The sequence below is a fragment of the Emys orbicularis genome, chromosome 4 (assembly GCF_028017835.1).
Source record: "Emys orbicularis isolate rEmyOrb1 chromosome 4, rEmyOrb1.hap1, whole genome shotgun sequence".
In the NCBI taxonomy this organism is placed as follows: Eukaryota; Metazoa; Chordata; order Testudines; family Emydidae; genus Emys; species Emys orbicularis.
This window is the reverse complement of record NC_088686.1, coordinates 34,393,904-34,409,898: the sequence shown is the minus strand read 5'-3', so window position 1 is coordinate 34,409,898 and position 15,995 is coordinate 34,393,904.

Here is a 15,995-nt window from a genome sequence, read left to right as displayed (position 1 = left end):
GTGACATTCTCATAAGCAAACTAGGGAAATGTGGTCTAGATTAAGTTACTGTAAAGTGGATGCAAAACTGGCTGAAAGACCACACTCAAAGAATTGATATCAATAGTTTGCTGTCAAACTGGGAGGGTATATCTAGTGGAGTATTGCAGGGGTCAGTCCTGGGTCCAATACTATTTAATATTTTCATTAGGGACTTGGATAATGGAGTGAAAGCCATGCTTATAAAATTTGTGGGTAACATCAAGATAGAAAGGGTTGCTAGCACTTTGGAGGACAGGATTAGAATTCAAAATGACCTCGACAAATTAGAGAATTGATCTGAAATCAACAAGATGAAATTCAATAAAGAGAAGTGCAAAGTATTTCACGTAGGAAGGAAAAATCAAATGCATAAACTACAAAATGGGCTACATAACTAGCTAGGTGATATCTTGGGATTATAGTGGATCACAAATTGAATATGTCAACATTGTGATGCAATTACTAAAAAGGCTAATATCATTCTGGGGTGTATTAACAGGACTGTTGTATGCAAAACATGGGAGGTGATTGTCCCACACTGCTCGACCCTGGTGAGGCCTCAGCTGGAATATTGTGTCCAGTTCTGGGTGCCACACTTTAGGGAAGATGTGGACAAATTGGAGAAAGTCCAGAGGAGGGCAACAAAAATGATAAAAGTTTAGAAAAACTGACCTATGAGGAAAGGTTAAAAAAACTGGGCATGTTTAGTCTTGAGAAAAGAAGACTGAAGGGGGAAACTGATAATAGTCTTCGTATATGGGAAGGGCTGTTATAAAGAGGACAGGGATCAATTGTACTCTTCATTCCCTGAAGGTAGGATAAGAAGTAATGGGCTTAATCTGCAGCAAAGATTATTTAGGTTAGATACTAGGAAAAAACTAACTATAAGGATAGTTCAGCTCTGGAACAGGCTTCCAAAGGAGGTTGTGGAATCACTGTCATTGGAGGTTTTAAGAACAGGTTGGACAAACACCTTCTCAGGGATGGTCTAGGTTTACTTGGTCCTGCCAGGGGTCTTAAGGTCCCTTCCAGCCCTACATTTCTATGATTCTGTAATTACAATATTTACAAATCCATCATTAATTTGCTGTAAATTCTTAACAGCAGCTTCTACATCCTTTGCACAGAAACCAACCAACCAAACAAAATGATCCTCTGAGTCTCTCTCTCTCTGACCATGGCCTATTCGAGATGCTTTAGGAGAAGGAAATTAAATTAAAACACAAAACCAGATATACCTAGCCAATTGTACATAAGCAGGAATTTCTTTCTGACCCTAGCTGATCCGTTTATATCCTGAAACGTGAAGATTGATAACCCTAATTTTGGTCCTACCTCCCCTAATAGCAGACACTATTATTATTTATTTTAATGTCTTTTGAACTTTACAAAGTTGTTTCCTTCACTAATATTGACAGTGGTGAGTTCTACAGATTAATTATATGTTGGATAAAAGTATTTCTTTTTATCAGTTTTAAATGTGCTAGTAACAGTATGGCATACCTTTTAGTTTCTATATCACAGTGTGTGGTATTATTGATTTTATTGATTGGAACTGGTTTAAATGGGAATAAATTGTTTCATTTTAACTCGGGATGGACCTAAACCAAAACTTCCCCAGATTTTGGTGGCATTGAAAATCCAAACCTGGATCTAGATTTTGCCAGTGCCCTCTATCTTTATAATGGGCAAATCCAAATCTCCACATCTCAGCCACGCTGGGCATTCAAAATCCAGATTTAACTTCTGAAACTTGAGCTCATTTCTGATTTTGACATAAATTGTATGTGCCCATTTATTCACAACTCTGAGTCCAAATAAAAGTGCCCCGTCTTGAACACACATCAGAAAGTACTAGCTAAGGCCACCCATGTACTTACTCATATTTAATCTAGGAGAATGAGGGTAGGGCCACAGATCAGTAATGCCACAGAAGCTGGGGGGAGGGGAAGAATGGAATCATAGCAGGTGGATAATAGGGGCATTTAAAGAATGGGTAGGAAGGACACAATCATCATTATCCTTGGGCAAATTCATCCCTAATGAATTTGACCTCAATTGCTTGATGTTGGAAATTTCTCTAACAAAGTAGAGAATAGAATAAAAATCATCAACGTATGTGCAGCCTCTAGAGAGTTGAGGCTTCTACTAAAGAGAAATTGTCAATTGCTTTAAAATTCCATATATTAATGGTATGTACTATGCACTAACAAGACACAAGTGATAGGACAGGGACTTTCCTAAGTGACATGCATCTAGGGTGACCAGATAGCAAGTGTGAAAAATCGGGACAGGGGGTGTGTGGGGGGTAATAGGCGCCTACATAAGAAAAAGCCCCAAGTATCGCACATTGGCGAGCCGCCGCTCGCAGCTCCAGCCCTGGGGGGGGGGGGATGGCAAGCACCGAGGCTTGGGGACTGGTGTGTGAAAAGAAGCAGCAGGCCGCATCCGGCCTGTGTGCCTGCAGGCCCCCCCTCTAGCCCCTAAAGCTGTATTAATCCAGCCCTGCATCTGGTCACCCTACATGCATCTACAATAGCTATATTTTTCTGGATATTTACACTGCACACCGCCCACTGTGCCATAAGCATTTGCAGTATCCAAAATTCAGTAATTCTGAACATTCTTAGCAGACACAAGGACCAGGAACAAACAAGTACTTCCCATTCCCACTTTATCTTCTTAAATAGCCTCAGATAAGTTTGCCCCACTGCCACAACTTCTGTAATGTCCAAGCAAGAGCAGAACCATATTTCACAGAGCTGAGAGCCATTTTAGGCTCTAGAAGGAAGTTTACTGCACAAGCTACACATTACACAGATTCTGTGCAGAAAGAATTCTCGGACAATCAACAATGGACAATAAGGGCCCAATTCTGCAAGATGCTGATCGGCACTTCACAGGACCAGGTCCTAGATGCTATTTGATGATTAACAATAGATTTTTCTTTTCCAGACCTGCACTGAGCATGGTTAATTTACGCAGTGGTAAAAATGCTTGCGCCTTGCCTACAGTAACACCCCAGAGGTAGTGCAACAGTTTCCTGAGGATTGCCAGCAAAGAAACAGTCTTTAGAGGCTGAAGCGAATCAGCAGTTAGAGGAGAAATCGTTGCACCTGAGGACATTACACAGCGACTCAGACTCCTAGTAGGGGAAACTCAAGTGCAGATTAAAATTGAGGTTTGAGGCATTTTCTCCCCACTGTACAATACCTGGCAAATTTCCAGAGAACGATATTCTCTAGCTGCTCAGAGTAAGACTAACAGCTTCTGAAAGAGAACATGAAAGAGCGGCATTCAACTACTTAAAATAAAAATTAGAGGAAATATAGGGTATTAGTCCAGGCACAATGATGTCAACCCCACATTTAAAGCTAAATTGGAATATACCTTTTCTTTTATAGGTTTGCAATATTTTCAAACAAGCTTAATGGTCACTTTGTATTTCTAGCACCATATTTTATCTAGCGTTTAAAAACAGAAAACAGATTAAAGTATTTAATATCAGCCCTACATAGGATTTTAAAAGTTGTTCCCTTTTGGGCAATAAATTTGCAGCAGTCTAGAAATATATGCAGGATCTTTCAAAAACTGTCTGTGTGACATATAGTTCCAGTCTCTGATGTGGGTTGTTTTTTTGTTTTTGTTTTTGTTTTGTTTTTTTTCAAAAACGCTGACACTTAAGTTGCACAATATCTTGTCTTCCAGGATTTCTTGCTTAAAGATATCATTTTAATCACAATTATCTGGCGCGAGATGAGTGAAGGAAGTTAAAAAATTCCTTTTTTGTCTTCCATTATCCTAGATTCTTATGTTTGTGATTAGTTTAACTTTCATTTTTTGTCCTCTGCATTCAAAATTAACTCCGTTTTGGATGAAGATATATATCCTATTAGCTCTAGCCCTTTGGGGAATGCCTACAACAGCTGCAGCTGCCTTTTCATTTCCCCTTAATACCCTTGTGTCCTAGAATCCAAATAAAACAAATGCTGATCTCTTGTCCGTCACACACACTGCATAATATTATTTTATATGTACTATACAGCCACGTATAATTCTCTGGAGAAGGCATTATTAGTAACTTTCAAAGAAACCATTAGAATAACAGTTTGTGCCTCAGTAATCCATGCTAGAGATAATGAAACTCCACACCAAACACTGATAAGTGATCTACGATCTCATAAGCCTTCTTAACTCTGAACAGTGGAATATTAAAATGCTGCACAAACTATGACAGTTGACATGTAGAGCCATCAGAAAAATGTATGTAAATCCTGCAGCTAATGACTCTGCATTAATTGAAGAGGTTTATATTTAATGACTTGTACTGATTCAGTGTCTCATTATTCTGAAAACAAAAACATCCAACATTTCTGTTGAGAAGCAGAAGCTACAATATATTTAAATTCAGCTCTCTCCTGCCCTGCACTGAACTCAAACCTGGGCAATGGACTTACCAACCTAATAATAGAAACCTCGGATATTGTTTATACTGTCCTTGTCTGGACAGGTCAGATTATATTTTTATAGTTTAGTTAGAGAAAAGAGCCTAACATCTTATCTGTATTTAATTTTCCCATCAGTGGCTGAAGGGTTGAAGATAATATATTACAGAATAAAATCAAGTTGTTTTCCTGTCCTTGTCTGGTCTAGCTGGGAAAGAAAACTAGAAATTTCAGATTCTCTGGCTGATGCTTTTTCCTTTGCTTGCTGCTTTTCTCCCCCATAACGATGTGTCTCAGTGAAAGAGAGGACCATTCCCAGCATGCTGGCTGAGGGAACTTAGTCAGCCAACCCCCATTAATACGTTGATATGTGGACAGAGTCGTAGGGCTCAAAGGCCACCATCCAGTTTTTGGCAAGTGCAGATGCTTTGAGCACACAGACCTGTATATGGTAAGGGAGGTTAAGTAAACAGCTGTGCTTTCCTTAGATACCTTAATACCATCTGTGCTTCCACTGCTTATTTGGCAGACTGTCTCAGATTCTATTTGAATAGAGAAGGACCCAAACCAAATCCCCAGATCACAATAAAACCCAACTTTGGAGGGCATTCAAAATTCCTGTCAGGATCCAAATTTTCAAAGGCCCCATATATAAACCAAAATCCGAGCTCCCTAAAACTGAATCTGGACTTTATGATTTGGACCCATACATGAAAGGGAGGGGGAATTATGTGTGTTTACCCACCTAACATGCATGTTGTCAAACTTAATTCATTAAACTACACAACTGCAAAGTATTATTATCCCCTTGGCAGATCTGGCCCAGTTCTACTGCTATGTTATTATACATGTTAATTTAAAACACCGAGGAAGTGCCAAGGTTCAAATGGTACAGAGATGGTACAATTCTTCACTACACCTGAGCTTTGCTCCTGATTTACACCAGTGTGAGATCAGATTCAGGCCCAAGAACTGAAAATACAATAAAAGCAAGCCACCGAGATGGTGAAATTGCTGATACGGCTGAAATGGTTACAGAAGGATATGTTCTGTAAGAAAAAAAGGCACATTTAGACATCTCCACTTTCAAATACACTGGTGCCACACGCCTCTAAGTATAGATTACTGTGAATCAAAAAGAAACATTCATGAATCAAGAAGTGCCAGATACATACCCATATGATGGTTACACTTGGTCAGTAGTTTGAGGATTTCGATTCCTATGGGCTTTTGGTGAAATTTTATTGCTCATGAAAGGAGAATAATGTTTCCTGTTAATGCACGGCCAGACTGTGACCCTTCCTGTAGGCCCACACAGGGAAGTAAGGAGCCCTAGGTGCCTCATGTTCCCCTGTGCTGGCTACATTCATCATGAGTAGTGGCTTCCCCAAGTGGTCATTGAGTGGGTGGGCAAGGAGCAGTCAGAACCTTGGCTCTGTCCTACCAACGTGCTGGGTTGTGCTCACTGCACCAGGTACAGACCAGGCACAGGGTAGGTTTTCCTCCAAGCAGGGAGAAAGCAGGAGCCAGAATGTAATTCCCAGTTGCAATCTGTTTCCTGGGCTGCTCCTGGAGCAGCACAACTACATGCTGTTCCGTATGTCAGGATCATGGCAAAGCCCCAACTGAGCCCCCAGCAAACAAGACAACACATGCAGCAGCTTCCTCACACTGCCCCTGAGTGCTAATCTGGATGGGACATCTCTAAGAATGAGAGGTGGCTGAATCTTCATGCCCATTCAGCCCTGGGCCTCTCCTCTGAGGGTGCCAACAGAAGAACCAATTAGTGCCAATTGTGGAAGTAGTATTTGTGATAAGGACCCTGTCCACTAGGGACTGGACCACCAAACAGCCATCAGATGATAATGATTTTGGGTCACTATTCACCCAGGCTAGAGTTAAAGCAGCAATCTAGAGGAGAAAGGCACACGTGGTCTTTTTTCAGTAAAGTTTTATCCCCTTTGGTTCTGTAGTGCAGAGGTGCCCAACCTATGGCCCACAGGTGCACTACACAGCCCACCAGAGAATTTCATAAGGCCTGTGGCCTGCTTCAACACAATATACTAACAGCCAGTTCGTTAGCATTTTGTCGTCATGCTTACCATCGTTTTAGTTTATACAAGTGCGTAAATAGACAATACTGTACATAGAAACAAGCTATCTAAATACTTACGAAACCAGCTGACCTTAAAATATAAAATCAGTACTGGTGACTGTAAATCTTATTAAAATATGTAGAATCTGTTTGGCCCACACAAGGTTGTGCTTAGATTTATGTGGCCCTCCTGTCTAAAAAAGCTGGGCACCACTGCTGTAGTGTAAGGGAATTCAGTAGTATCCCTTTAAATAATTTGGGAGCACTCTAACGTCCCTGTCTTCGGCTGCTGCAGTCACCAGAACCCTGCTAGAGCAGCAGCGTACACATATAGCTAGTCCTGTATACTTATATGAAGTTAGCAAAAGTTATTTCAACCCAACTGTGCCCATGTGGTTTACACGTATTATTAATGTGGTGCAGAGAACAAAGACACAACAGGTTCATCTCTAGGAGCTATGACATGGAATAAAGCAGCCACATTACAAACTCTCCAGGAGCCTCTTGTGAAGCTTGGGACTGCAATCCTGCACAGTTTTGCAGTTCTGATATGTGGTTTCACCACCATGAATGCCAGGATTTCAGAATGCACAAAATCCATTCTATCTTTAGTCTGCACTGGCAGACAACAGAGCAGATCCTGTAAAATGCCCCAGGGTTGTGTTGAAAGTCTGTCCAGCAAGGAGCCTCCATCTCTCTTCTATGGGGGCCTGCAGGCAGCCTGTGCAGCCCTCAAAGTGGATGATGCTAGATAGCTAGCAAAGGGGGCATGGCCATGGCAGTTGGGGGATTGCCTCAGCAGCCTCCACTGACTGGTAGGGTTGCCCCCTGTCCAGGTTTTCCCTGGATCTTCTCTTTTTTGAGGTAGCTGTCCCAGGAAATCTGTAAGGATGCTCAGTGCATACTGCCAGCTATCCAGCTCAGGATCACCCCATATGTCCCAGTTTTTGTGGCAATCCTACTGGCTGGGCATCTATAGAGCTCCTGGGGGAAGTTAAAGCTTTCACTAAGTCAGTGACACCCCAAGAGAAGGTGACAGTCCTTCCTGGACTGTGAATCCCTACCTAGGCTGCAGCGCCCCTTCCTACAATAGTGGTGGTGAATCTAGTCCATGTACTGTATGCCTGACTTGGATGCAAGTAACTATAAATGCCTGAAAATAATATGGTAATGTTTGCATTGCCATAGGATTGAAGGCTCTATGAACATTTATGAACATTAATGAATTAAGCTTCATAACACCCCTGTAAATCAGGGAAGCTTTGTTATTCCCAAATTCCAGATAAAGACACTTTGGCAGGAAAAAAATTATGATTGTTCCAAGGCCACATAACTAGCCTGTGAACAACCACGAAGAAGACCCAGATTTCCTCATTTCCAGTCTTGGGCATTTCAGAATTGCTCTAAAATTGTATTCCTTAATTCTAACCATCTTTATCCAAGTGCTAGTGCTTTTTCCTTGTCTCAGATTTTAATAGCGCACACAGTGGTGATGGTAGACAGGGATTAGAAGGTCAATAATTTGATTAATATCAAGTCCACTTAAAACAGCAAAGTGAGCACTCATTAGAGCTCCTTTCAATCATCCAGCAGCATGTGAAGTCAGGTAAACTGGCAGCGTCCTCCAGTGTCACTAACAATTACTAACCCAGGGTCCTGACAAGGCTCACCAAATCTGAGCAAATTAAAATATATGAGGTGGCTGCTGAGATTTCATTTGTGATAGACTGTGCAGACTTTTGATCAAGCTCAGAGGTGGCTTCTCCCCTCACCCTGAAATTCTACTCAAGCTATTGTAAGAACGGAAATAAAATAGGATACATACAGGTACTATTTCTTGTCAGTGTTGGTGGTTTGGGGATGTGTAATAATAACCTCAAAATAATCTGAAGCATTTAGTGCTAGTTCTAGTGATGATTGTTGTGATGAATACACCTGTCTGACAGGGACTGGACTGAGTCCACCAAATTTGCACAGGTCACTGAACAAGCCAACAGATGGCAATGAGTTTTACTCACCTAAACTGGAACTGAAGCAGTAATCTAGAGGTGATAAGATGATGATTCCAAGAGGTACTCATGAGATGGTATCAAACTAACGTATTCATGGCATGAAGTAGTGGAATGTATGTAAGAAGCAAAGGGGATTCTGTTTCCTAGTCCCAACTCTGGGTCCTCGTCCCTCTTGCTCCCTATCAATGAAACAGCCTCAGGCAACAGGTCTCTAACTTTTCCTCATTCACACCCCGACTACAGGCTACTTCTTCCACTGGATCCACAAGCAAACCCTTACAAACCTCAGTCAATTGACTTCCCCAAACAGAAAGGAAGAAAGAACATGTTACAGATACATAAAATGTAACATTCCAAAGGAATATTCCTCTGGGTCTCCCTGTGGGTCTAATTTATCATTGTCTCTTTTAAATCATAAACTATTAAAGGCAGGGGCTTGTCTTTATTTGTGACTTGTACATTGCTGAGAACATCATTGGTGCTTAACAAATAATAAGTAATCATTGGAATATTAATAAGTAATAAATCTAGTCACAAATAAGGCCAAAAACTGACAAAGGGGAATTCTGTATGGGGAATAAATGAGAATATGCCACAAATCTGCATTGTGGGTAACAGATCTACAATATTGACTAGAGAGGAGAATTTTACTCTTAGCCGTATTTGCCAGCCTATGGTACGTGATGTTTTTATTATTTACCCAATTAATTATCTACTAATGAAGGAGCTATATTTTTCCTTAACAATATCTTTTTAGCCATGGGTCTACTGAGACATTGGAGCAGTACATCCATCTCAGTAATATAACCTTCTGCCTTACCTGAAATGAGCTTATTGCATTATTAGTATTATTATTTATTTGTTCTGATAGTATCTATAACATGCAAGGTGTTTTCCAAATGGAACAGAAGTCACAAGAGTTCACATAATAGGTATGCAAAGTAAGTTAGGGAAACCAATAGTTAAATACAGGAAATGGATGTGCAGTGCTTTCTGCAAAATATGCTCACATCCCAAGCAAGAAAGTATTCTTTACATCAGAGATGACATATGGCACTTGCAAACAACTCTGTTTCATCCTGAATGGCAAAAATGCCTGATGCAATGCAAGTTACTGCATCATGCCATGAAAAGCCTTTTCTGCTTAACAAAAACATGTTCACACTGATTCCTGGGCTACATGGCAGGCCAGGATGGCATATATAAAGGGAAAATCAAGTTTTAGGTATAGCAGAGAAGAATAAAAAGTCACATGGCAACAGTGTATGAGACCAGTTACATTTTGCATGTAAAATACTTTGTAATTATATATAAGGCTGCGATTCTTTCACGGAAGTCGTGGAAGTCACGGATTCCATGACTTTCCATGACCTCCGTGACTTCTGCAGTGGCTGGTGTAGCTGACTTCAGGGCCACCCGAGCTGCTCCGGCAGTCCCCGGGGCCAGCCACACCAGCCGTTGCTTGGAAGGCCCGGGGCCAGCTGGCTCTGGGGACCGCCCGAGCAGCGGCCTGTGCAGCTGGTCCCACAGACCACCTGAGCAGTGGTCCCAAGGGTGGCCCTGGGGAGTCCCCAAGCAGCAGTCCTGGGGGCCACCCCAGAGCCAGTTGCACCGGCCACTGCTTGGGCAGCCGGCTCCAGGGACCGCCGGAACAGCAGCTGGTGTGGCTGGCTCCAGGGAGCACCTGAGCAGCGGTCCTGGGGACCACCTGAGCAGCAGTGGTCCCAGGGTGACTGAAGCAGCGGTCCTGAGGCTGATGGAGCAGCGGCCTGGGGCACCCAGAGGCCATCCAGAGAGTGGTCCACAGGAGCAGCGGCCAGGGGGCAGTCAACCCCCAGCACTGGAACAGGGTTCCTCCCAGCAGGGGCCCCCCTGAGCAGCAGCACCCCAGAAGTAGAGATTTAGTCAGGAGTATTTATAGAAAAAGTCATGGACAGGTTACGGGCTGTGAATTGTTATTTATTGCCTGTGACCGGTCCATGACTTTTACCAAAAATACCTGTGATTAAATCTTAGCCTTACTTATGTATAGTACCTTATAAACATTAATGGTTTTAATCTCATATTACCTCTCTGAAAAAGTATTATTAAAATGCCCTGTTTACAGATGGGGAAATGGAGGCAAGAGATTAAATAACTCACCTTGTGTCACCAAGGAACTTTATGGCAGAGCTGGGAATAGAAGCCAAATCTCCGGCCTGAGCTTTAACCACAAGACCATCCTTCCTCCCAGAAAGTCTCTCATATCTAAAAGGCAGAATACTCCCAGCATATCTATTTCATTTGTTTAAATAAAAGCCATTGCAGCAAAGGAGAAAACACACCTTCTTCCCAGCACTTGCTGCTTTTTATTTCAATTCCTACAATAATAGATTCAGAGCTAGTTATATGGCTATAGCCATCTGCCTGCTTTGTGTTCAGATCCAAAGATGCCTGTCTATCCCTTGAGTTAATTATAGGCCCTGCACAACTGAATTCAGTTTTATTCTGAATTCTCTCATTTATGATGTGTTGATGGTATTTCCTTATTTAAAACATTCTGCTAGATTTCCTTCCAGGATTTTTAAGGACATTATTGTATATCAATAGCAGCAGGGTTCATACTTAGACCGAGAGCTTCAGCCCCCTCATGTTTGCTGAACTAATCTTAGCACCACGTCCTTCCAACATCACGGCTTTCATAGCTATAATTACTGTATTCAGTTCTTTCTACCATGTGCTACATTATAGAAATAGCTAATTTGAAATGCGCAGGCCTCCTACTCTGAAAATTTTGGGCTCTGTCCTTGCAGAAATAAAGCTGTAAATAAGGTCTAGGCTGCTAGGCCACATGGCTGTTCATTATCACTACATGAAACTAGCTATAAAACACATCCCAGGCAGTGTTCCCTCTCAGCTGCACGGTCGCACAAGAGTCAGCCAAGTGCCGTGCACTTGCTTAGTAGAGCCATGCACATCTGACAGCGACATGTGTTCAGGTGCCCCTCCCTGCCGCTGCTCTGCTGCCGCATTGCTCCTGCCCTCTGCCTTGGAGTCCCTGGCCAGCTGCTCCTGGGACCCTCCTGCTTGCTGTGCAGAGTGTGGGGGGAGGAGGGGTGCTGATATCAGGATGTCCCCCTCCCCCCAGCCCATGTACCCCATCTCTGCAGAGCAGGGCAGGGGGGACAGGGATCAGGAGATAGATGCAGTTGTTGCTGTCTGAACAAGCCTTCAGACTGGTGAGTGAGTGCCTCTCTGCTTAAAGAGACAGCGCACGGTCTCTCATACACTTCCCCAGCAACCAGCACACACACACTCTGTCTGTCTGTCTGTCTCTCTCTCTCTCTCTCACACACACACACACTCCCTCACTCAGTCTCTTTCACACTCACCTCCCAACACATACTTACATATTGTTGTTACTTCCTGCAAAGCACATATATTCTCTGTAATTTTATTCTTTCAAAGTGACATTATTTTAGTATTTTGACTGGTCTATGCATTTCATAATTTTATTTCTTTCTTACACTTAAATTTAATTCTTTGAGTAGTGAGTTATAAAATGACTAACCTGTCCTGGCTATGGTAACTTTTTAAAAATATATACTATAGCTAGGTGTTTTTGTTTCTACTGGTAGTGCACATCCGCACGTCACCTCAATATTGGTGCACATAACAACATTCATTCCGCACATGGATGGAAAAAATTAGGAGGGAACATTGGAGGGTTCGGACAGGTGTCTGCAACTTGATTATCTGGTATAATGGCAAAAATAAAGTTGGACTTGCATTCAGACTCTCTCAGGTAAGTGATATGAGCCACATCTTTCCATTAGTCATATTATAATTTTCACTACTATACTTTGGAATCTCTGGGTTCTGTAAAAGGCCATCAGACTGTTCTCTGAGCATCAACGGTTGTGATTTATCAATTATGTGGATTTCAAAGCTGGTTTAATATCTCTGCACTGACTAAACAAAATAAATAATTGTATAAAAGGTGTATGAGAATAAGAGCCCCGTCTTATTCCCATTGAAGTCCATTGGACTGGATCAGCCACTTTTATGAAAGTGCATTGTGAAGATATGTACATTTTCAGGAGGTCTCAACCTCTTAGTTCTGCATTACCATAGTTTTATAAGACATAACAATACTTAGCATTTTACATCTTCAATGAAATGTGCAAATATTACCTCAATAGCCCTCACAGGTTTCGTGTTAGGTGGTTAGTATCATTATGCACATTTTACAGATAGAGAAACTGAAGTAAAGGGAGGTCAACTCGGTCTCATATTTTTAAATTAAGCTGCTGAACAAATGTAGCTTATTTGCTTCATGATTAAGATGTTTTTATTCCTTGTTTAAATATTACCTTATTTTGTTTCTCTTTCAAAGCTTCCAGAAACATTGCAAGGTTTTTCATTTAGAACCTGAGGTGAAGTACCGCATAAAAGCATTTGTAATACCTTCAAGACCACTTCCACGGTGTCCATGAGCAGCAGAACTAAAGATATTAAATAGTACTTTGCATATAATTAGCAAGTTTCATCCATACAGCTCAAAGCACTTCACCAAGATGAATAAGTGCCATTATCCTCTTTTTATAGATAGACAGAGAGGTGAAGTAACTTGCTGAGCAAGAGGCAAATGGAGCCCAGGTTTCCTGACTTCCAGCTCCCTGTTTAATCCACTAGGTATGAGCTGCCAGGTTTGAGTCCAGATCTGGCACTCACAAGTTTAGGCATATTCAGAAGACTTTGAAGTTTAAAGTCTCTGTTGTTTTAGATTTAAATATGCAACTAGTATCTAAAAAGCCACCCTTTACATTGGTACCACTAATACTGCTCTCTGTTAATCCTAAATATACTTTGAGGATTTCTATCACAATTATCTCAACATAACACACATCCAGAGGAGTGGGTTTTTTTTTTTAAATACAATTCTTTGAATGCAAGAGATTGTGTTGTGAAACTTTTAACTCATGATCTACCTGTTTGTCTGGTCCCAAATTTAATGATCTCTGCAGTGAGACATGCTGGCACATGCTTAATCATCTGCCTTTGTAGATACTGTACTGTAGGTTAACGCAAACACACACAAGTCCCAGAAGACTGTAGCCAATTAATTCAGATTATCATCCATTTATCATTGTGTAATGGGTATTATGGTCAATTCATATGCTATTTCATATATAATCAATGTATGATAAATAGATTTAAGTTGTAGGATTACAGAAGTATAAGACTGAAAAGTATTTAGAAGTGATGAGTGTGTATTAGTAAAATGTGGCTGGAACGCAAGGCCTACAGACTGAGACCTGTAAGATTTTAGCTTAGCCAGACTAGGCCATAGACTTAAGAATGCTTAACATGAGTGGATGCCCGAGGAATAACGCTATGCCAGTCAGGTCACAAGATTACTGTAAAAGATGCGCCAATAGGTGATGTTATGGAAATGGACAATACATTGCAGTCTAAGACCACAAGACACCTGATTGTAACATCTTTGAATGTTCTCTCCTGAGCACAGGTTGCCATAGAGACATGTTGTGCATAGATGTTAATGAGAATAAGAGGAACTAAGAAACAACCTATGAAAAATAGGGCACCCCAATATTTATGGGGTGTGGAAGTACAGATAAGGAAAAGAGTGAAACTTTATGCATATTCATAAGGTATTAGGTGTGGTCAGAATTACCATATAAAAAGAAATTCCCTGGTTGGGTAAAAGTGGGAAGATACAAGGGAAGAGCCACGGGAAAGCCCTGTAGGAATCATCCCTCTGTTGAGGATTATCTAGTGAAAGATCCATCAGACCCTAGAATCTCTGTGAGGATGCGAGTATGACTACAGTTATAATTATTGCATGGGTTTTTGTAGGATTTCTATAGGCCTGGGTAATTGTAACTTTACTTATTGCTTTAATAAAACTGGTAGTACAGATACTACTTTGTACTTGTGATTGTACCGGTGGTCACTATCCTTGGACTTCGTGTGTCTCTAAATTTGAGAAAAGCACCAGAGGCGATTTTCACACTGTTGAGCTTGAAACTGTAGCAACTGGAGCTGAAACCATGGTGGTGTAATACAACATCACTAAATTCACTTTAAATAAAATACAAGTTTACAAGATAAATTAGCACTTTCATGAGGATCCCACATTAATAAAAAAGCTGCACCTGCTGTGGGTGGATCAAAATACTTGTTTTATAAATATATTAACCAGGCCTTTCGAGATGCCATTTTATTTCTCTTTTCCCAGTGAATGTGGAGAACAGAACACCTGGCTCAGATGAGTGGCTGCTGTTGATTCTAGTTAAGTCTTTAGATAACAAAGATGAAGCTATCTGCACAGTTTTAGCAGAGGATGCAGGGATCCTGAAAAGTAGGCAAATGTGAATGGCTGCTTCCCTTGTGTGATGAGCTTACTGGCCCAAGATCATGCAAGACTGATGGACAGTTTGTTATTTGATTGCTTTCCTTTTATTAATTCTGTGACCATTTGTCCTGTTGGGAAGTAGAATGTAATATAAAGGCAAATATCGGGGGATACACAGCAAATGTCCTATTTTCAAATCAAGTTATATTAACCATGGAGAAATATTCATTGTATGTTGTACCTACAGCTCTGTACATATTTACTGACCTTGGTTGAGAACTAATATTTTGGGAAAATCTAAAGGGAAGTAATTTTTTTCAGACTTGCTCTTGTATAAACACTTGTGATATTTATTTATTTCTAATCAGCTAATATTTACTACATAAATGGCTGCAGACATTATTGTAAGGTAGTTCTGCTCTATCCTTTCCAATGGTAGAACATTTTTGCTTGCTGTGTCATGAGTAAGGAGCATTGTATTGCTTGCGTTTTGTTAGCAATGCCTGAAAAATCGAGGCAGAGGTGAAATTTTGTGTGTGAAATTTCATAACAAATAAATGCCAGTTGTTTTTTGGGAGGCGGGGGGCAGGGGAGAAAGGAGGGGCTGGAGTCCTCAAAATGTAATATTCTGTGAAATTTTGAGGACCCTAAAATAGCGTGATCCGGAAGTACCTAGTGCCTTTAACTGTTAAGAGACAAACATCTTATTTTTTGAATCCTGGATACTAATTTCACAGATATTCAATAAATTCAAAAAAGGCAATTTCTGATGGAAAATATAATTAAAAAGGAGATTAGCGAGAGAGGCTGTTTGCAGTACATCTATCTGACTGGCATAGAAAGAGTATTCTATCTAGTGAATATCTTTGAATACATCAGGTTGATATGGTCTACCTTTCTGGAGGGGCATACAGAACCCACGGGTTAGTGCAGGGGTCAGCAACCTTTCAGAAGTGGTGTGCCGAGTCTTCATTTATTCGCTCTAATTTAAGGTTTCGCGTGCCAGTAATACATTTTAATGTTTTTAGAAGGTCTCTTTCTATAAGTCTATAATATATAACTAA